General features: G+C 37.6%; 1 protein-coding gene across 1 annotated transcript in view; it reads left to right on the top strand.

The window, feature by feature from the left end:
- Window positions 1-22986, top strand: part of b3galt1b (UDP-Gal:betaGlcNAc beta 1,3-galactosyltransferase, polypeptide 1b) — a 102763-nt gene that overhangs the window by 38698 nt on the left and 41079 nt on the right. The window contains exon 2 of the mRNA XM_027164876.2: window positions 12849-12938. The gene's annotated coding sequence lies outside the window, so the exon portion shown is untranslated. The remainder of the gene's footprint in view (window positions 1-12848; window positions 12939-22986) is intronic.

Genomic DNA, 22986 nt, shown 5'->3' with positions numbered 1-22986 from the left:
TTATTAAACTCAAATATTCTGCTTTCTACCAATGGGTATGGAAAGGTAAAGTTTTATTCATCAAATGATATCTTCTACAGTCAAAAATAAGATTTTTACCACAAATAATCAAAGCCAAGTCACAGACGACCCCCCTCCCCCGCCCCCTCTCCATAAAAACTATCCTCCTGTAGAGAACAGTTAGAGATGGGATGTGGTAGTTTACTGGCTAAAGTGGTGGCCCACTGATCAGAAGGTTGTGATCCCAAATCTCAGGTCCACTCAGTGTCCACCGCAGGGCCCTTTGAGCAAGGCCCTTAACCCTCCGTAGTAAAAAACTCAGATAAAATGTAAGTTGCTTTATATGTAAATAAACATAGGGTTATTTTTTAACATAATCTTGCTCCAATCCAGGGGCAGCTGGTTTTAAAAAAATGTCATGACAATGTAAAACTGTGGCTAATTTTTTCTAGCCCAAACTGTAGATTCTTGCAGTCTGTCAGTTATAGTTGACACAGACTAAATAACTCCCAGATTTTAGATGCAGTTGGACCGATGTTCCTCAGCTTTCTTTACTGGGGTAGCATTAACCGTGATTGAAATGCATCGCTTTGTAAAGATGTTTTTATTGAGAGCAGAATTTTGTGACTCAGTCATTCACACAACACTATAGTAGATGAATAGTGGAAAAGAAGAAGAAGAAGAAGAAGAAGAAGAAGAAGAATGCAGCCCCAAGTAATTACTGCTTCTAATCCATCTTTGGGAAGAGGGTTACTGAGTTCTTGACTTGTCATGAGCAGTTCTTGTCCCACTAATCTCATGGAGAGATACAAAACAGTTCTTCAGAATCTCAGCATGCTATTATATTGACACAAAGCCCAGAAAAATAAAACTAAAGGCTATATATAAAAAGGTGAGACGCTGAGATCTTTTTCATTGGTGCCACAGGATTGGGCTCACCGTGTTCACACCATGCATTAGAGCTGATTTATCAGACAACTCTCACATCACAAGGTAAATTTTCCCCAAATGTAAAAGCATACACACAGACCAGTATTCACAGTGGTTGTTTATGTCAGCATACAGAACTTAATTAACTATAGGGGACTTGGTGGCTTAGTGGTTAATTTGTTGGACTACTGATCAGAAGGTCATGAGTTCAAATCCCAGGCCCACAAAGCATGGTCCTTAACCCTCAATTGTTCAGCTGTATAAATTAGATAAATGTAACTTGCTCTGGATAAGGGCGTCCGGCGGATGCTATAAATGTAAGCTATCGTCTCAAGACCTGCCTGTAAAGATGTGCACAAGATGCACATGCATGGCAGAATTAGACCAAAACTGAGGTGTTTAGCAGTTATTCATGAGTTTCACCTTTCTTGTATGATATAATCACTCTTTCAAAACTTTTGTTTCAAGTACACTCAAATGCTGTGAAGTGCTATTTGAAGCCAAGATTAAATTATGTACACGTTGTGAAATGTTACAAAATAAATAATTATATGCATCATTCACTCACCTCCTGGTGCTCACAACAGCAGCCACAGTGCTTCCTGTATAACATTTTAGTGTTATATTGAATAGTGTATGAAACTGTAAATTGGCTTCATCAAACGGTACTTTGCAAGTGCTCAAGTGGTGCTTATTCACATCTCACTGATGTGTACGTGCTGATAACACAGTGCTATATTATAGACTGAGGGCTTCCAGATGTCAATGTTTTAGACAGGTTTATAAAATTTTCATCACAATTAGGACTTGGGCATTTTATGATAAACCATATATATGTAATGTTTTAATACTTTAAACATGGCACCATTGGTGGCCAACCACCCAATTTTTTGGTGAATGAAAGTAGTGGTACAGATAGACTTAATGTCTATGGAAGTAATTTATTAAACAATGCATTAACCCAGCAAGTCATCGGTATCAGCAAACTGTTCTGTTGTGTATTTCTTTTTTGATGCTTTTCCAGGCTTGTACCACAGCTTCAGACAGTTGTTTGTTATGTGGGGGTTCTCTCTTCAGTCTCCTCTTCAGGAGGTGAAGTCTGCCAGTCTAAAACATTCCAAATTTTCCCCTGTCCTTTGTGTTGGCAGCGTGTTTTAGGTCATTAGGCCAATACAAAGCTTCAGTATCAATCTAGATTAGTGAGTCTGTTACAAAAACAGCCACGCAAGCTCATAACTCTACCTCCACCTTTATCGCACATCACTAATTTCGATCATTTCTATTCATGAACTAGTTTATTTTCTAAATATTTAAATACTTTAAAGTGTTGCAATCATTTTATTAGTCTAGATCATCACATCTTGCAGACTCTCCACACAGAGAATGTTTCTGATTTTTTCACACAATTCTTTATAAGCCCTAGAGATGCGGTGCGTTTCTGAAATACCCAAACGAGCCCATGTAGTACCAACAACTATGACATGGTTAAAGTTCAGACTTTTTCCACAAGTCAACATCAGGAAACAGCACAATGAATGGATAGCTGCATAAATGAACAGGTGTTCCTATTAAAGTGGACAGTGAGATACATTTTCATTCTTTATGCAGAGCTCGCATTCTTTGTGTTGCAGTGTTGCGATATGGAACTTTAATCAGGGAGCTGAATCTGCATGAAACATCGAGTGGTTCGGTGTCATTCATCTTTGTGTCTGTCAGTGCTCTAATGATGTCTGTCAGGCTGCAGAACAGGGAGTGTTAGCTGAAGGTTAATCCCTTTTGCACTTTTTAGAGGAGTTGCTGAATTCCTTTCCACACTGTTCAGAATGCACAAAGAGCTTTACTAAACACCCTGTGCCAGCTTTGCCTCTTCTTTCTGCTTCTTTGTTTATTAGAGCCACTGTCTTAAGACAGATCAGACCGAGAGCGCAGGCTTTCTATACTTAATTATTTGTTTTGTTCGGTCAATGCTCTAATTAATGATGAAAATACTGAGCAAAAGAAAAAAGGAGGCAATTACACATAGTATTCAGTGCTTAGTTATGTATGGATGGAATATTGCATTTGATATATTTGGGTCATTAACACCATTGCGTAACCTGAAGCTAAGTATATCCTTCAATAAAAAGTGTTCCTGGTAACTTAAAATAAATTATGACTTAATGGTCTTGGCCTGGACTTTTTAAGGTAGTGAATTTTCCTTATATCAGTACGTAATTTCATTACATCAGATTCTATTGTATCAAACACGCTTAGAAGAAATGCTTAAGTTTTTGTTTAGGACCCTAATGCATTATAAGGGTGAGCGCCAACTAGAAACCTTTTAAGCAGTGAATGTACAGTATAAGAACCCTTATCTATATAGAGAAGCCATATGAATCCCTGGTACAAAGGGCTAGTGACAATGCTCAAAAAGCAAGCGTACTTTTCTTATGTGCTTACTTATGTCTGACTGGTTATTAGAGTAGAATTTAAATCAGCTACTGAATGTATATCACAACCGTAACAATTCATGCAGCAAGCATTTCTATTAGTCATCAGCACATCCTCTCATGTCCAGACGAATCAATTGGGCAATGGGAAGTCTGCCAGCAGTCAAATAGTCATAATGTCTCCATGTTCTTCCTGTTTTACTTTAGTCCATCTTTGACCTTCTGTATAAACAAAGAGCAGCAATTGAATATGTTAACCACCGTCAGTAAATGGACAAGGTTAACATCTTCCAATAGGCATGGAAATGTGGAACTCAGCCAGCAGGTGCAAACTTTTTTCAGTTCATATAACTTTGTGTCATATAAAATAATACTGATTAAATCTACCATTCATGCTGCTCAGGAACAGAGGGACAAATGGAAGAAAGAGACAGTATTCTGGCCATGTTCAACTGGTTTCCAAGGCCACTACCTTCTCTTTTTGTCCCTTTTTATTTTGTGTGGGTTAATGCAGCACATTCAGAATGAGTAAAACCTCTGCTGTCTTTCTTCCAGTCGTTTTAATGGGCTTGGCAGTGTCTGTACTCGGCATTCTGCCTAACAGGATTTCCAACTCTGTCCTTGGGCCGACTTGCACAATAATTATTGCCAATGGATATTATTTATGAGTTTAAGGCAATTGTTGCTTTGATTTCAGACTGCTGTGAGTGACAGAAAGCAACACAACAGCAAATAGTTCATTGTGTTTTCTGGAGATGTCAGATTTGAAACCCAACCAGATCTCAGCTTCCCGGGACAGGGAGTGCATAGGAGCAAAATTAGCTGTGTTCTCCATCTGTGAGCTCATGTAGGTGGCAGTGTGTAGATGTCACTTTCCTCTACTTTTGTTACACGGATTTGTGACTCAGCATTAGCAACAGTTCAGAAAGTTATGGCTGGCTGGCTTATGTGTATTTTGGAAAAAGCATGTGTTAATCCTAGCCCTCCCCAGGTTGGTACTGTTGCATGAGGGAGTTGGCTATGAACAAATGGATACAGAGATCATTTCTATTGTCCGATTCTTCACTTATTGTGAGTCATTTGGTTGGTTAAAGGTGAAGTGACTTTAGTCTCTATTATTGGACCAACTATTATTAGAGTCTGGAGCAAATATGCTTGTTGGAAAATGGAACATTTTAACAATTGAGCTGGAATTAACATGAAATAGGTCCATTTACCCCCAACCTGAAGCACACTGGAGCATTTTAAAGATAGCAGGCTATTACCTTCCCGCTGGAGGTGCTGGCAGAGTGGAGTGGCTAGTATGATTTCTAGCAGCTGGTGCCAAATTTGTGAAATCCGCCTTTTATTAGGCTGTCATACAACTGGGACATAACTGTTGGAGAGACAAAATTAATGTTTCCTTTTTTTCAGAACGCACTTGTATGGACACATACAGTAGCTTACTAGAGGGACTCTATATCTCTAAGGTTGTGAGCTTGATTACCACCTTTTGCTCTTTCTTTTTGTGTCTCCAGGGACTCCCATTACCTCCCCCAGTCCAGTGACATGCATTGTAGGCTGATCGGCATCTTTAAATTGCCCATAGTATATGAATAAATATGTGTGTGTGTGTGTGTGTGTGTGTGTGTGTGTGTGTGTGTGTGTGTGTGTGTGTGTGTGCGTGTGCGTGTGCATGTGTGTGTGATTGTGCCCTGCAGTAGACTGGCTTCCTGTTCAGGGTGTACCCTGCCTTGTCTCCTGGGATAGACTCCATGTTCCCCGTGACCCAGCAGTCAGATAAACGGTGTAGAGAATGAATCAGTGGTTGAATGGAGGAATTTTTACTAGGAACCTGTCAGCCACATTAGCAGTAACTTAAAGCATGAGTCAGCATTTAGCTTTTATGTGGCCCAAAATTGGAACCAGCCACCCTATGGTTCCATATACAGTATGCTCCAAATTTAGCCATTTGTATATCCAGAAAAACTTTTTAAAACATTCCTTGTTTCCCAGTGAAGTATGCTTAGGCACTGTCTGCTTACAGCTTCCTCCTCTATTTTATTTTTTATAGGCATCTGATTTATCTATTTTCTTTTCAACTTATGTGCTCTTGCTTTTGGTTGTGTATGAGCACTGGTGTATAAATAAACTTGCCTCTTTTTGATTGATAGTTTTAATTTAAATGTGAATAAGGGATAGGTTAAAACTAGATTAACATTCCCCTTACCTGTGATGTTTATTTTCTTTCTTTTGCTCTTTGTCTCCTTTATAATGTGTACACTGTCACAGTGGTGATCTATAAAAGGATCTCTAAAGGTTATGCATGCAGAGAACTGGGTTTTGCTTTGTTGCCATGACTCACAGCTATACTCCTGTGCACAGTGTCAATGAGTCCTCACTCACTAGCTGTTAGTTTTCCACAATAATTAGATAACCATGTGCTTTGTAGGGTGCATGTGCATGTGCATTGTGTAGTAGGGCATGATGGATATTGTAAAGCTAGATATGGAGCATTAATTTTGCCCCCTTCACTGTTGAAATTGTCTGTATACAGTACAGTAGATTAATCGTTCCTGAGCAATAGAGGAGTAGATCGGAGCAAAACCGCAGTGTCAGCAGAACAAATGAGAAACCTTGTACACATGTTAGTGGGCCATATATAAAATTGAAGAAAGGAAGACAAGACATGACATGGAATGTTAGAAAGGAAAAGGAGTGAAAGAAAACAGAAAAGAGAAGGAGCAAGATAAAGGAATGAAATGTATATACGTATAGAAGGAATGAAAATACATTTAGTAAGGCTTAGAAATCAGGCAACATTACTATGTTATTAGGTTATGATTTTGAAAACATCTTCTCTTAGCATGTCTTAAGTGTTCCACATCTTTTGACACCTCTGATTTTGAATCTTGGTCCATTAGTCATGTGTGAACTTTGTAAGTTTTTAATCCAAGCCAAGGTTTTCAATGGGATTTAAATCAGGCCGAGAAGGCAACTCGGATTTGCTGTACGAAAAAAGAAAGAAATTTATTTTAATTGGTTATATGCTTGGGACTGCCGACATGCTAGAATTTCTCAAGATCAGTTGCTCTGAGGGCTTTCTTCAAAATAGCCTGTTATTTTTTACATGCTGAAGAGCGAATGAGAGAAGCAGTTGGAATGACCCACTTCTACACGTCACTATGGGGCTGGGGATCTTGTCTAGTGCTTTTCTTAAACCAGACATGCTGCTGTCACCAAAATCGCCACAGGCTGTTCCTACATCCCTCTTGTGAATTCAAGTCAATGTCCAATGATTTCTGAATGAAAGTGAGACATGAAGTGGTGAGGTGTCTGGAGTTTTTGGTGAGTCTTTGCTTGATCAGTGTCCTTCATAGGGTCTGAGCCAGGGTTTTTGTTCTTGCTTTCAAAATGCCATCTCTCACGTCTTTGGGTATATTTGTAGAGGTCATCCTGATGGCTTCTTGTGTCTTTTAAGATTAATATTCTTAGCAGATGTGATTGTGATCTTTCTTTTTTGCTAAGATGTGTGCTATAGGACCTGAATCTTGCATATATTTTACCAGGTGTGTCTCTTGCACTTTGAAAAGCATCGTTTGCTAACAGCAAAGTTAGCAAGAAAAAAATAGAAGCTTAGCATGATGAAGCTGCCCTAAAAAAACATTTTACTAAATGTGTTGGCAGAAAGTTTTATTACCAATCTAAATACTGATCACAGATCATGTTTTTGATGGGATATTTTTAAGTCAGAATAGCTAAATCTTAATATTTTATCTTAGTATTTAGCAACTGTGTATTTCCAAATATTGTGTTATATGTGAAGGATGCCATCTACACACATTTTACAAGTGAAATTGGTCCATGATTGTTCTGTAATCATCCCAAAACTACTCAGATTTTAATCATGAAAAATGATAAGCGATCAAACGCAGCATAGAGCTCTAGAGCTCCAGAGCATTTTTTGATTATTTTTATTAAAGGATACAAGAATTTTTGCAGGATACAAGGATAATGTAATAATACATACATAATACAATAATAACTTAACAATAATATTACACATACATGCTTGTTAATTGGAGGATATAACTGTCATAACTGGTGCAGAGCATCGTTCATTATATAAATGAATGTTGTGTTTTTTTCCGTAGATAAAAGGATATTTGGCTACCTTGGTGTGTGTGTGTGTGTGTGTGTGTGTGTGTGTGTGTGTGTGTGTGTGTGTGTGTGTGTGTGTGTGTGTGTGTGTGTGTGTGTGTGTGTGTGTGTGTGTGTGTGTGAGAGAGAGAGAGAGAGAGAGAGAGAGAGAGAGAGAGAGAGAGAGAGAGAGAGATGCTTAATCAAAACATTTTAGTGAAAGGTTGTTGAATTTGAGACTAAAGTATTGCTGATAAAGTGAATCCTGTATGAAAATCCAATCTGTTTTTCTGCATTATTTAATCATTTGCTCAGTTGCATTTTCTGTGGAGTATTCTCTTTTTATGCAATTTTTATGTTCCAAAGCTGTGAACAAAACCTGTGTAGCAGATCGACTGTCATACCAGCATGACCACAGTGCACTGAATGTATGTGTAGTGGCTTTGTGCATGTTGACAGGACAGATTCACACACAAAGGTTGTTGTGCTTCTCTACAGAACTGCCTTCGAAGTGCTCCAGTCAAGAGCCACAGAGCTTACCACAGTGCTGTAATGGCCTGCTTGTGATGCCTAACTTTCTCACCCTGTGGTTGACTTCAGGGACTTGTCACCTGCTAGTGTACTCACTTTGTCAATTATAAGTGTGTAGCAGTTGCTGCCAATATTATTTGTGAATGTACTTTTTCTTTTAAGCAATAATAAGAGCTTTAATATGAATTATCTTAAATGCCAAATGTAGAATATTAGCTTAAATGAGTAAAACCTGTTACTCATTTTTTTCCACAAATACCCTTAGAATATACTTCAGACAGGAAAGAAACAATTGAAGAAAAGCTATTACAGGTGTTTGAACTTACTATTGCCGTGACCCTGATTGGAACATATCTGAAATTTCATCATGTCACTTCATCTGCTGGTTTTCATGGGATCTTGAGGTACTGCCCTACGCAGAATCTCAGAAGGACAGACAGACAATATGATGGATGGATGTAGTGGAGGTATAACTGGTCACAAAATATTCAAAATAGACAGAGATTTTTAATTTGGTTAGAAACCAGAGCTGATTCATTTGATAAATTAAGGCATTGTAGTGTCTGATTAGAGCAAGATATTTGCAATTTCATATATTTTAAATTCTCACATTCTTTATAATTTGTGCTTCTTTATTTAGCTTATGCTTTTATCCAAAGTGAATCCAACAAAAAAACTCTGCGATACTCAGAGTTTCGGCAAATTTGGGCCAAGATGCATCAGGTGATGACTTCATCAACTAACATTAAGCCAAAGCCTTTTTCAATTGAATATCCTACAGCTATCCATGCATTGAATATGCCACCGCTATCTAAAAAGTAATTATATTTTTATTTATTTTTAATTTAATTTATTCTATATTTTAATTTAATTTTTAAAGTCTTTATTGCCAGGGTTTTAAAAGACAAATCCTCTGACTGTGTTTTCTCCAATTCAGGTAGTTTTTCCACAAAAAAGCACCAATAACAAAAGTTGGGTTTAAAAAAAAAAAAAGACGAAGCAAATTCAAGCCTTTTTTTTTTGCCGCAACAATCAAAATCCTGGAGGTAGTGGCAAGTGAGTCACAGCTGAGATGGGATCCAAACTGAGCAGCTGAGATTCAAGTGTTTACATTTTAACTCACAAGCTGCCAAACAGATCTTTAGTCAAACCACCTTCCCTAGTTTTATTAATTTCATTAACAATAAGCAGTGGATGCTGTCTATATTTGCCTGACATGGTATTTGAAGAATAAGCTGCGTGGAGGAATGTTGTAGTGTTCCGGTCATGACAGATCATTTAAAGTGGTTTGAATCCCTCACATCTCAGTTGGGAGCACCTCTTCCTCTCCAGGGCCTGTCACCCTGCCACTGCTACAGCACTAAATATGATGAATCTGCCTCCTTAATTACCCTGCAGTTCCATGCCAGTAGTTCATCAGTTGTCTACAACAATTAATATCTCAGTAACTGTTCCTCTTGGCAAAGTTACAAAAAACCAGAATGTATATATCATGGTGGGAATAATGGTTAATAACATTGTTTACTGTCATTACCACAGTAGCTGAGGAATTTGCAAAATTAAAACAGAGAGGAATTCGACTTCGGTTTTCATTATCACAAGTTCTTTTCAGCAGAGGCTCACATAACAGAGCACATTCATTATTACAGCAGACAGCTTATTTACATATGAGTGCACTGAACTGATAATCTAAATATTTCCCTGCTGAATGAGTGAGACATTATTACCCAGTGTAACCATCACACGCTGTACAACAGTACAAATCATAGATTCATGTTATAAACAGCAACAATAAAGTTGAAGTGATGGGTTCTCTGACATATTAATTAGGTCAAAATTCCTTCAGATTGATTTGTGACAATTTTTTGGCCACAGTATTTAACCTCTTAAACTCCCAGGAGCTGCCACACTTGTGTTCCTTTACTCATATAACAAGCATCTTTTCTATTTATCTATGTGCTGTAGTTACTGAATAAGTATACAGTCATCTTATTAGGTACATCATACTGGGTCGGAGGCCCTTTGCTGTCAGAGCCAACTCACAGATTTCCAAGATGTTGGAAATATTCTTTTCATGTTGACATGATTGAACGCTGTAATTGCTGCAGATTTGTCAGCCGAACATCCGTGCTGTGAATCTCCCGTTCTACCACACCCCAAAGCTGCACTGTTCGATTCAGATCAGTGGACCAGACAGGCCATTAAAGTCTACTCCTTGTCATGTTCAAGGAATCAGTTTAAAATGACTTCTGCTTTGTGACATGGCACGTTATTATGCTGGAAGTAGCCTTTATTACGTAAATGGTACTTTGTGATCGTGAATGGATCCACGAGGCCAGTAATACTGATAAGCTGTGGCATTCAAATGATGCTCAATTGGTATTAAAAGAGGCCAAGAATGTTTGAAGAAATCATTCCTCACATTACATCACCTCCATTTCCACCAACCTGAACTGTTAACCCAAGGCAGCTTGGATGCATGGATTCATGCAGTTGGCACCAAATCTTGCATCATGTTGCAGCAGAAATCAAGATGATCACACCATGCATCAGTTCTCCAGTTGTCACCTGTTCAGTTTCTGCTGTAGCCTCACGTTCTAGTGTATTCTGAGATGCTTTTCTGTGGTGGTGGTGGTGGTGGTGGTGGTGGTGATTTGAAACTTCCTGTCAGCAGAACCTCCTGCTGCTCACTGGATGTTTTTGTTTTTCACACCATTTTGTATAAACTGTGCAGATTGTTGTGTGTGAAAATCTCAGGAGATCAGCAGTTTCTAAAATATACTCAAACATACCCATCTGGAACCAGTAACCGTACCACAGTCAAAATCACTGAGATCACATTTTCCAATTTTTGATGTTTTACTGTATAACAACATTGACTAAAGCTCTCGACCTGAATCTACATTGCACTGCTGCCTCGTGATAGGTCAATTAGATAAGTGCAGGAACGTGCAGGTGTAGCAGTGTTCCTAATAAAGTGTTCAGTGCTAGGCATGTAAGGGGTTTATTATTTGAAGAAATTTGGTAAGTTTTGATGTGCAAACTAGACGATGCCAAGACAACGGTGTCTGTCATTCACTTTACAGATAAACGGAGTGACAGAAGGACAGGGTAAGAAATGGGTTGCAAATATTCACCTGATTGCTGTTTATTTCTGTAACTGCCAATTTGGTAAAATCAGATTGTAATTCATTTAAAGACATTCTGTCAATGGTAGTTATATATCTTAACAACATCCTTCCTATTTATGTCAAACTTTGAAGAATTTGAATGAAGGACGTTCTCTTAGAGCATCGCAATGCTTCTCTTTTCTTCTGACTATGAAAACCATAATTTTAAGCATTTGAAATACACTTTCAGAGGGGAAGAATAATGAACTAATTAACTGAATGATGTAAATTCAGTCAAACTGTTATTATACAAGTTATTCGTTTGTCTACATGTCTACCTAGATGACGCTAGAAATAATAGGAAATCAGATTAGAAATGTGTGCTCGTGTCAGACGTCCTCAAATACAATTTGGCGATTTTGTGTCATATATGTTAAGACCGGACGGGATACCAATGTGATATTGATACTGTGATGTAATAACATCATGACAATTTTTTAAAGCATCATCAAGTGTCAGTAATCCTTTGTTACTCGGACATTTTATTTTACTTTCAGCAAAATGAGATTTTAAGGTGTGTGTATATATAATGTGTCATAAAGATATTTTCAAGTATTGAGAGATATCAATAATATACCAAAACAAACAGCTCTTATATGTAATAATCTTCACATGAATGAGAGAAAGGAGAAGAAAGGCTTTATTATGTTTATTGAGAGAGTGCTAGGGACAGTAGTATAAGTGATTTTTCCACAAAGCTTCATTGGTTAAGGATTGAGATGAAGCATCAACCTGCCACCTTAGTTTTTGGGAATTGTACAGTACGTATTTTATCGCTGTCATACATGAGCATGGATTCAGTGCTTCCGAACTGTAGTGATGATGCTGTATTTGCATTAAGAGTATTTAGCACCATTTTAAACTGAATGGCACATGTCTTATGCCAGCTGGAGATGTGTGGAATTAAAGTTTTGAGCATTAAAAGATTTTTAGTCTTGTTGTATGTTGTATTTCTTGAGTAATATGCAATATAGGGTGTTTCTGTCTAAAAATATTATAGCATCAGATTTATTTAGCACCAGAAAGGAAACTGCTGTGTGCAGTAATGAATCAGTCAAAGATCAGATTGACATCATTTTGAAGATGAAACAAAACTAATTTAAATGCCTTTCCTACAACCTGCTTGGCATGGTACATCATTTACACATTCTTTCTTTGTAATTTACCTGCAATACACACACACACACACACACACACACACACACACACACACACACACACACACACACACACAAACACAGTACAAGCAAGGTCTCAGGATTTTGCATGTAAATTAGCATTCTTTATATGAGACCTTTGTAAATCCCAGCTTCTAGCCAGGAGGAAAATGCTAAGCACATGTATGAAGGACAGCATGTAAAGTGTGAAAAGCTTTTTTCAACAGCAAATCTTCTTTTTAAAAGACAATGCCTCTGTTGTCTTTGAGTACATCAATCACTTAAGTGTGGCTTCACAGAGATGGGTCACAGTGGGCTTTCCGAAAAACTGCAACACTAATAATCAATTCCTTCAGTCACATTCTCTGACAGACTCATAAAAATGCCGTCGTTTATCCTCCATCCGTCTCTTTCCGTGTCATCCCTTTCCTTATTGTCTAACTCTTTTTCTTTGTCTTCCTGTTCACCCCACCTCCCTCTTCTGTTTCTGCTCGTCATCGTCTGGACTCAAGCGCATGTTAATAACCCGTGACCTCTGTCTCGGCGGATCAGCTGAGGACGTTGGTCTGGATGAGGAGAGGACAGAATGTGTACAGTATGAGGTACAACGTTGTTTTATTTTTCTCAACTCAAACGCCTGCTTTTCAGTCACTCATGACATTGTTGTATCTTTAAGCTACCAAAGGCAATCTAATTAATCTTGTAAATTAATACCCCAAGTAAACACATGGCATACCCTTGTAAAAGAGTTTGACTTTGCTATTTTTAAATGCATGTGCAGAAAAGAAAATTGTGTTTCCTACAGTATAAGAAAATAATCACTCTTAAGCAGAGACCAATAGACTGTCCTGCTCTTAACAATGCTAGAAAATGCTTTTACTCAGAAAAGAATTATTTAGAAGTCCAAAATGACTCACCAGGAAACATCCTAGAACTCTAATTGAATTTTAAAGTGAAATACCTTATTTAGTTGTTGTTTTTGACACTGTTAAAAGTCTAGTAAGATTTTATTGTTGTAATACTGTAATAATTTACAGAATGTCCATTTACAGAATAGCCATCGGTGCTGGTGTGGAATTAAACAATAAACAAATAAATTCAGCTTCAAGCAGATCTGTAGATTTATTTCTATATCGAGTTCCCATAATACCCATAAATCAGCTGAACAAATGGATTCTATACTTTATACAAAGGGGCATGTGGTAGCCTAGTGGTTAAGGTGTTGCGCTACCAATCGGAAGGTTGTGAGTTCGATTCCAACGTCCACCAAGCTGCCACTGCTGGTCCCCTGTGCAAGGCCCTTAACCATCAATTGCTCAGTTGTATAAAAATAAGATAAAAAATGGAAGTCGCTCTGGATAAGAGCATCTGCTAAATGCTGTAAATGTAAATGTCTTACCACAATACATCTCTTCCTGTTAAAGATAAAAAGTACATAAGCGCTTACACATTTAAGTCTAATCCAATCCAAATCTTCAAGCACTGCTTATAAAAGATTTGTGCCCTGCTTAGAAATGTATTATGCATTCCAAATCAAGATCTTGGATTAACAGAGTACTTTTGTTGTTTTTGTTGCTGGTTGGTGTGTTATAAACATGTAAAAGTATAATAGTCAATGTTGAAAAAAAATGTACAGGTAGAGTTATATTATTTCAAGATGGCAGTATTACTGAGATATTAATCTAAATAATAGGAAAGAAATACAGCTCACTCTTTTAATTCTCCTTTCTTAAACATGTGCAAATTACATTCTATGTCTCTGAGTGAGTCTCTGAGGTCTAACAGAGCCATCTTTTCTCTAACCACACTGCTTAATTCTTTTACTCATTAAAACGATTAGATTCAAAGACGTTAAATATCGAGACGTTGTATACCCAGAGCATTAAATTCTATTTGCTCAATTCTCAGTTGGATCGAAAAAACTTAGATTTATGCTTTTTACTGTAGTCTGATTTTACAGAATTAATCAGTGGCCTGGTTTGTATTTGTAACTTAATGCATTACACTTCAAAAAGTGGCTTTGTTGCTATTAATCTCCTGCATTGAGCTGTCCAGTCCGTCACACTTTAGAGCTGTGTCACTGTTGCCTGTGTTTAATTTTTATTGGCATGGTATTGGTAAAGTTTCAGGAAATCTTGTGTATGGATATGTTAAAAGTGTTTTTGCAGCTTGAGCAACTCAGAATCCTATTTGATTCCTTTCAGCAATAACAGCTTTCAGAAATTGGATTTTTAATAGGCTTTTTAACAGACATTCGGTATTATGTACATTATGCATTGCTTAGTGCCAGAAGGGTAAATCAAGGGATCAAGGCTGTTCAACATTCATTCATTCTTTTGTGTCCTGACAGCTTGGATCCACAATATTGCGTGACTTTATAATTTTCTTCATAAGCACCTGAAATGCTGCTTTTCAGGGGACTGACTTAATTTAATGTACAATAGAAGCAACCCTGCTGTGCTTGGGAGTGTGTGTGCATTCTGTAATCATGGTAATCATTACATTCTCCCTTTCCTTCTGGTTATTCCCAGTAGCTTGGCTTAAAAGAGCTGAATTGATTTTGGCACATGGAGCAGTAACAATATGTAGTCCAACACTCAGGGAGCTTTGCTAGTATTTTTGTTTTCATCATTGCTTGACAAGGTTAGAGTTGGTCTATAATCATATACAAGGAGACAGAAAGGTAAAAAATAAAAGGTGGTGGGGCAAAGTGTAAAAGTCTTAGAAAGGCTTAGAAACACTGAAAAGGCTTGATGCAAAGCATGAAGGGCCAGTCATGTCCAAAGGAAGTCAGAATTTTCATCTAACACAAGTGAAAAACTCTCACTTCAAAATGCAAAACAAATATTTCAATGGGCGCATTTTATTGCTTTAACATTCCATTTGTTTTAGAAATTAGCTGTATTAATAACAAAGCCTACAGTTAGAGCATACATCTCTGTAGTTTAGCAGAAAGTGTCACCTTTAATGAAGTGGATAGTTTCGTTTACTGAAGATACTGAATACTGAACTGCTGCTGTAATCATAAACCATATGATCAGAATCCCTATAATGCCCATACCGATCATCCCTTCCTCACACTAAATCATGCTTTACGTTGTATATACTGCTGTGGAAGAGTAGTGAATTCTAGGAGACTTTTATACTCACAGTTTACTGTGAATTAGAGCATGTTTGCATGAAACATTGGTCATGAGAAAGCTGTCATGGAGACCAGGAAGCATACAGTGCTACTGAACCTGGGACTACCTGTAGGAGGTGGTGCAAGTTTAGATGCAATGGAACTGTGTCACGATTGCTGTGAACATAAATGCAAATTTCATGTTCTTTAACTGATAATGACAACATCATTAGTTTCTGCATGAACCATGAGTGACAAATAAACGCACCAAAATTAAAGAAATATCATGTGTCATGTTGTGTTCTCCATGTAAGTTTGTGATGACGCAAGATGACTATGGGCAGTGGTAGCTCAAGCGGTTAAGGTTCTGGGTTATTGATGGGAGGATTGGGGTTGAAACTCCATCACTGCCAAGCTGTCATTATTGGGCCCTTGAGCAAGGCTCTAAAGCCTCTCTGCTCCAGGGGTGGTGTATCATGACTGACCCTGTGCTCTGACCCAAACCTCTAAAGTTGGGATATGCGAAGAAAGAATTTCACTCTGCTGTAATGTATATGTGACAAAAAATAAAGGCTTCTATTCTATTCCAATTTAAAGGATTTAATAGAATCAACTGACTGTCTTCCTGGTGTCCTCACAACCTTTATCTGGTTTCAATCACACATGTATTCGGACCACAGCATCCGACTTGTTTCCTTTCCAGTCTGGTTAGGGCCGAGTTTCTTCCTCGTGGTGGCATCTGGAATATCTTTGTTAAAAGTTCCATGCAGATAAAATTCACTGGTCACTAGTCTGTGAAGGTTATTGACTAGCACAGAACTGAATGTGATGGTGATGAACGGTGAATGTGTTCTCTGTAACACCATGCTGCTGCTGCTGCTGCTGCTTTCTCATCATCCTCACCTTTTCAACTATTAATGTCCTTTTTTCCCTTTAACCACCATTCACTCCTTACTTTTAATCTATCTGTCAATAACTCTGATCAATTGGACTTGAATTATAGATGTTAATTAAAGAAAGGTGCATTAACACAGAGCTGTGAGTAAAAGAGAGACCAGGCGTCGCCCTGAGCGAGTACTAGTGACCCGTTCTCAGAACCCGTATTTATTAAGAATCCGAGAGCAGGTTCTGGTCTGTCAGAGCATTCATTAGACTGTAAAAGTCAGAGCTGAGCATTTATTAAAATGTAAAACCAATTCTAGCTCGGTCCTCTGACTTTAAGAAGAGGGCTGTAGATAAGACTCAAGGTTAAAAATTTCACTAGCGCATTGTTCTGTTTGACAGAACATAGTCAGATTTTTTTTTTTTTTTCAAATCTTCTGAATTCAGCCACTGGATACACCACTGTTTTAACTAAAATGTAGATACTGGTACAATGGAATTGTGTTCATTTTTGCTTTGGATAACCACAAATTCATTGAAACACTTTGGGGTTAAGCTTATTGCTCATGGACACAATGCTGTGTGTGGTGACATGCTCGTGATGTATTAATACATGCCACCAGCCCTGAGCACTTGCCTCCTGTCTTTCGAAACCTGATTTGATTCGACTCCAAGGGGGGCATGAAAAAAATAAACCTGATTTTGCGGAGTTGTGGCCCTTGAAGTGATATTACATTTAACAAGCTCTGCTTGAAGCATTTTATATCCAAAGGCCGAACGGATGATGAATAATCCACCACAAACTAGATTTCTCTCGGCTCGATTGCTACCAGGCCACAAGGCCTGCCAACCCTACTTCATCCTGTTATACGCTTCAGCATACTGCAAACGAATTCATTGTTTCATTTGTAAAGCCTCCCCACTATTAGCTATAGCTATAGCTGAACTTACTAGCTGCTTTTCAAACTGCAAATTATGTATTATTATCTTCATCTAGCAGAAAAAGGCCCACATGCAGACTCAGAAAAAGTATTTTAGTGAACTGAAACGAAAGCTTAAACAAAGCTGTAGCTGAGCTGATAAACATACAAACAATGACAAAAAAATAAATAGATAAATAAATTCAAATTATTAAAATAATTTAGTCTATTATAAACTGTATTAAATATGTGAATAATAAATTTTGCTATATATAATTGATAATATATATAATATGCATAATTATTCACTACTAACCATTTTAAATTCATTAATTTCTTTTTTATTGACTCTATTTAGTGGTAAAGTGATGGACCACTAAGAAACAAAATAGAACTACTTAGAATTTTTTTAAAGACATAAAATTGGTTTTAAAAAATCTCTTGTCTTCAATTAGGCACAATGTTTAATCTGAACCTGTAAGGAAGTTTATGTAAGTGGACCAAACTTTTGGTCAAATACGCAGGTACTGTATACTGTATCCAGGACAACCTGCAAGGTTGCAGTTGCTCAGCTCAAAACTTCACTCTTCAGCTCTTGCACTTCACAAGTTTTGCCAGTTTATGAATTTCATTGGTTTATTGATAGTACGATGTATCTCCCTGAGTTCCCCTGAGACATAATGTAAAAGCACAACAGCTGTACTGTAAGGTGCCTGCTGTTATTTATTTGTGAAATAAAGCTGTTGGGTAGTAAACTATGTTTTATTGGTGTTTTACAAGTTTATCCCTATTGGCAGTGCTGTTTCCAAAAGCTTGTCCTAAGGATAGCATGTGTTCTATATTGTCCTGACAAGCCTCGACAGTTTGAGTTGCCCTGATCGCTAACTTCTAATGCTTGTCTATGACATTAGAACAGGAAATGGAAATATCATTGAGTGGCAGAATTTGAATTGATTGAATGTGCTGTTTTTTATGTATAATTATTATAGAAATCCCTGATATCCTATTGGGGGCTAACTTGTTAAGTGTGTGTGTGTGTGTGTGTGTGTGTGTGTGTGTGTGTGTGTGTGTGTGTGTGTGTGTGTGTGTGTGTGTGTGTGTGTGTGTGTGAGTGTGAGAGAGAGTAAGCCAATCATACCTCTCACCAGTGACCTCCTCAGAGTCAGTGTGGGATCAATGCTATTACTGAGGTCAGTGACTGTCAAGGAGGTGATAAATTGCCAACAGGATCTGTGCTGTGGCAAATGAGATGTCACCATGGGACAAATTTGCAGTAATACTCAAAACCCTCTGCAGAGTTTTTAAGGCTATCAAGGCTATCACTTGTTTTTAGTACTTTTCTCAGGTTGCTTTTTGTTCTTCAGAAGGTTCAGCTAGGACACCAGTGTCATCAGTGTGTTAAAGCAAGATGTGCCTGAGATAAGGAACAGCCCATTACATGAACAACATATTATCTAAATTGCTCGTTACATCTCTGTATTACATTTGGGGGAAATTGCTTCTAAATTGCTGTAGGGCAAATGATCATGGGTTCATTTTCTTACTGTGCAAGTGTTACTTTGTTCGTATATAAAGCTCGATTTTTATTTATTTATTTATTTATTTATTTATTGGGATGCATTTTGAAACAAGCTTGTGTCACTGTGACATGACTCAGTGTACCAAATTCTGGTTCTCTCTTGCTTGGCAAATTGAACTTGCTGTGATCGTGCATTGTCACAGGTGACTACAATACTACATGCTTTTGCACAGATTTTTGTACAGGGGCTGCTATGCGTTCTTACGTCAAGCTGAGTAGAGTAGCGGCTCTGCGGTCTGTAATAGTGTTGCGGTCAAATTTGTATTCATATGTGATTCTTGCCTATTAAACTTGCTTTTATTTTTGATACTGGTGTCAGGACTCTGAATATTGGCCAACATCTCATACTGCCTTTTCATCATATTTCAGCAAGCTTATGTCATCTTATGTGAAAATGGTTGGCAGTTTGTCATGTAGGTTTCACTTCTTTAGATTATTATTATTATTTTTAAATCTCTCTCTCTCTGAGTAATTTGAAGGGTTTCTGTCTTGTTTGCCATTCGTGGAGCTTGTGGAGAAAATATTTTTTTAAAAACACATTTTGACATGACATGAGTATCTAAATAAACACTCGATATAACTCAATAAACAATGCTGCAGCATCATTCGAATGCTTTTATAAGTGCTGTGTTAAATGTCAACTTGTCCCTGTCGATCCACCAGCCATGATAAAGGCCTAGGTGAACCGTCTGAATGTTGATGGACGTTTGTGTTTATATTCTCCTTGGCCTTTGGTAGTTTTTGTGCATGCAGGGACACGGGTTAAACTCTGGGCTTTAGAACTGGGCTTCTGTGGACCTGTGTGGCGTATAAATCACTGTTTAGGATTCTGCCTCAGCGATATAAGGATAAAAAAGAAATAAAGTTAAAATCGATTTTCACTGTCATAATCTGAACTGGACTTGTTTCTCTTGGTAAAGAGAACGAATGACTTTAAAAATGCCAAGTGCTGGAGTGGGAGAAGATTTTCAGTGATCACTGGAAGTGAGGATGTCAGATCTTGGATGGTAATAAAATAGCATTCCCATATGGATTTTCCCTTTTTGCCCTTTGCTTTCTCTTTACTCTGTCACAGATGCATACACACCTGCATTACAATCTCATGATCACAATACTTTCTGCCTTTTGCCATACAGCTTTGTGCTGCTAACAGTAGAGATTAAAGTTTGCAGATGTTCTTCTATTTAAGGTGTGTATGTGTTTGTTGGTGTGAACAGATGTGTGGTGATGGTCTGTCATAAACTTGTCGGATGTCACTGCAGCTGAAAAAAAAAAAGAAAGAAAAAAATAGTTTTGACACTATGGTTATGTTTTTGCAGTGATATCCTTCCTGTCATTAGGACTACAATAATAGAGCTTGAAAATATGACTACATTAATGAAAAAAAAAAAGTAAAAAAAAAATAGATATGTATATAAACAAAAACTAACAAGGACATATTTTGATTTAAGTTTCTTTTTAAATTTGATTTGGCAGGTAATAAGCTAGTGGTAAAAGGTCTCTAAAGACATCTAAAACATTGCGAATGTGCCTTTTTCCCATCAAACAATAAATGTCATGCTTTGAGGTCTGTGCCAGTGGTCTTGTGCTGGCTGGTGGAAGGATTTGGCGAGATCAGCTTATCCATCAGCAACCTCGCCAACATAAATGTGCTCATCGATGCTGTTTTTGCTGACTGCTTGTTGTCAGCACGTGCCTTCTGGGTGAGACTGTGGTTTCATTGAAAAATGTTTACATTTAGAGCACTTTGGCAGATGGCCTTATCCAGAACAACTTACAGGGCCTTGCTCATGGGCTCAGTAGTGGCAGCTTGGTGGTCCTCGGATTTCAATTCAAAAACGTTCCACTCAGTAGTCCAATGCCACAACCACTGAGCTACCACGTGACAAAAGATGAGTGGATCAAGAGAACATCCAGGCACTGGACTTCTCTCCTCTGTAGGGCTGTAATGATGCTTAATAACATGATGCGCTGTGATCCAAAAATGTGATGTGCGAGTCACATTGTGGAAATCAGCATTGATTATTATTTATGCATGTAATGCAGTTGCACAGTTTGAACACCAGGGGTACCAATCTATCGTGCAACCCATGGGGTTATGGTCATGTGAAGAAGCTTTTATTGTCATTTCAACAATATATAGCTGATGCAGTACACAGTGAAATGAGACAACGTTTCTCCAGGACCATGCTGCTACATAGAACAAAGACAGAGCTAAGGACTTAAAGTAGGTTAATTCTAGCCACATAAAGTGCATCTGTGCAACCTGGTGCAAACAGTGCAAGACAAAAAACAAAAAGACAGTGCAAACAAACAATACAAGACATTACACAAAATAAACAAGAGCAGCGCTGACCAGTGTAGATACTGTATATTCTATAGTACATGTGCATAAATACTGGAATGAACACTTAATATAGTAGCCTTAATATAGAACACTTAATATAGTTATATGAGGTAGCCTAGTGGTGAGGGTTTTGGAATAGCAATCTGAAGGTTGTGAGTTTGAATAAAGGTCCATTAAGAGGTCCTTAATCCCCAATTCATTAAATTAGATAAAATGTAAGTTGCTCTGTATGCAGAGTAGCTGTAAATGTAACCTATAGAGCAGGGGTGTCAAACTCAAATTCACAGTGGGGAAAAATATAAAACTGAGATAAAGTCACGGGCCAAACTGAATATTTATTAAAAAATCAACTGATATGTAATGTTCAACCTTTTTCATATGGAGACAAACTTTAGTTTTGCTTGAACACAGGATTTGGAACAACCAGAGCTTGATATTACAAACACATAAGAAATTAAATTTGAAATAAAAGACACATCAGTGGTGTTCATTTCTTATTTAAATAAATAAAATAAATTATGCCTCTCACTGTATCATTTTAAGCTCCACACACAAGACAAACAGGTCTGTCCTTTATATTTGTGAACAGAAAAGCTGCCTCCCACCTGTCTTGCAAGCTCCCGTTGTCCATCTTTCGTTTGGCCATTTTTGTGGAGGGTGGAATTAACTTGCCCCATGTGACTGTAGCATGGTTGTTAACGACTGTCAACAGAGAATGAGGGGCGCTTGCTGTTCGTGACTATGCATCAATACATTGGCAAGGCATTCTGGGATTTGTAGTATTAGCGGAGCAGGCGGCTAGCCAGCTATAATGCACATTTGATATGATCTCACAGGCCTGAGTTTGACACCCCCCATAGAGTAAAATATATACTATTTCATATATATAAATATATTTAAACCCCTTGATCACTTGAGACAACTAAATACATGATTAACCGATTTTGAAAAAGAAATATCATTCAACCCCCAAAGTTAGTATATTGTGGAGCATTCTTAATTCTTTATACTTTTTAATAAATAAATCACCATCTTCTGATATCTTTCTATCGGAAAATCTTTGTGCATTCGTCATGTAAAAATGCTTCCAACTTATTAATGTCCCTTAGTGTCCATGTCATTACAGCTTTTTTAAAATCTGGGGACTGAGATGGTTGCTAATGGACTGATCCCAGCAGAAAGGTTAACTAGAATGTATGCTTATTATGATTGTCTTGCTGGAAACTGCAGTGATCACAAAGCTTTAGTTTACCCCATTAAAGGAAACTCATTCTTCTCTTTAACAGCCTGTTATTTCAAAGAATCCATGATGCAAGTTGCACAGTAGCCTAACAAGTTTTAGGTTTTAAAGTATGCGACTGCAATGTGCTGTAAAATAAATAAATCTAATAATTAACATCACATTAAAGGAGGAAAAGGGTCTGACTTGGTATCTTTTTTGGTATTTAATGCAGCTAGATGTATATATTAGGAAAATCTGTTTTCTTGTTTATCTTTTGATATCAAAACACATTTATTTTAGCATATAGCAAAAACAAAACATTTTTGCCGTGCCGGTCTAACACTTTCAAGAGAAGACTGTATATGGCTTAAATAGAGATTTTGGAGTCCAAGAGAAAAGAAAAAAGCTGTAGAGCAAATGAAAGTTTCAGACCATGGTTGTTAATCCCAGACTCAAATATTATCATATGCCCTGAAAGCTCAACCTCATCTCTGTTCTTCAGGCTTTTTTACAGTTGGTTTGAACATATGCTCATAGATACAGGCTTTATCAGTCATGAACAACAAGAAAACATGACTG

Source organism: Tachysurus fulvidraco, chromosome 6 (assembly GCF_022655615.1).
Source record: "Tachysurus fulvidraco isolate hzauxx_2018 chromosome 6, HZAU_PFXX_2.0, whole genome shotgun sequence".
Taxonomy (NCBI): domain Eukaryota; kingdom Metazoa; phylum Chordata; class Actinopteri; order Siluriformes; family Bagridae; genus Tachysurus; species Tachysurus fulvidraco.
Note: the sequence above shows the minus strand (reverse complement) of the source record. Positions and strands in the feature narration are given on the sequence as shown.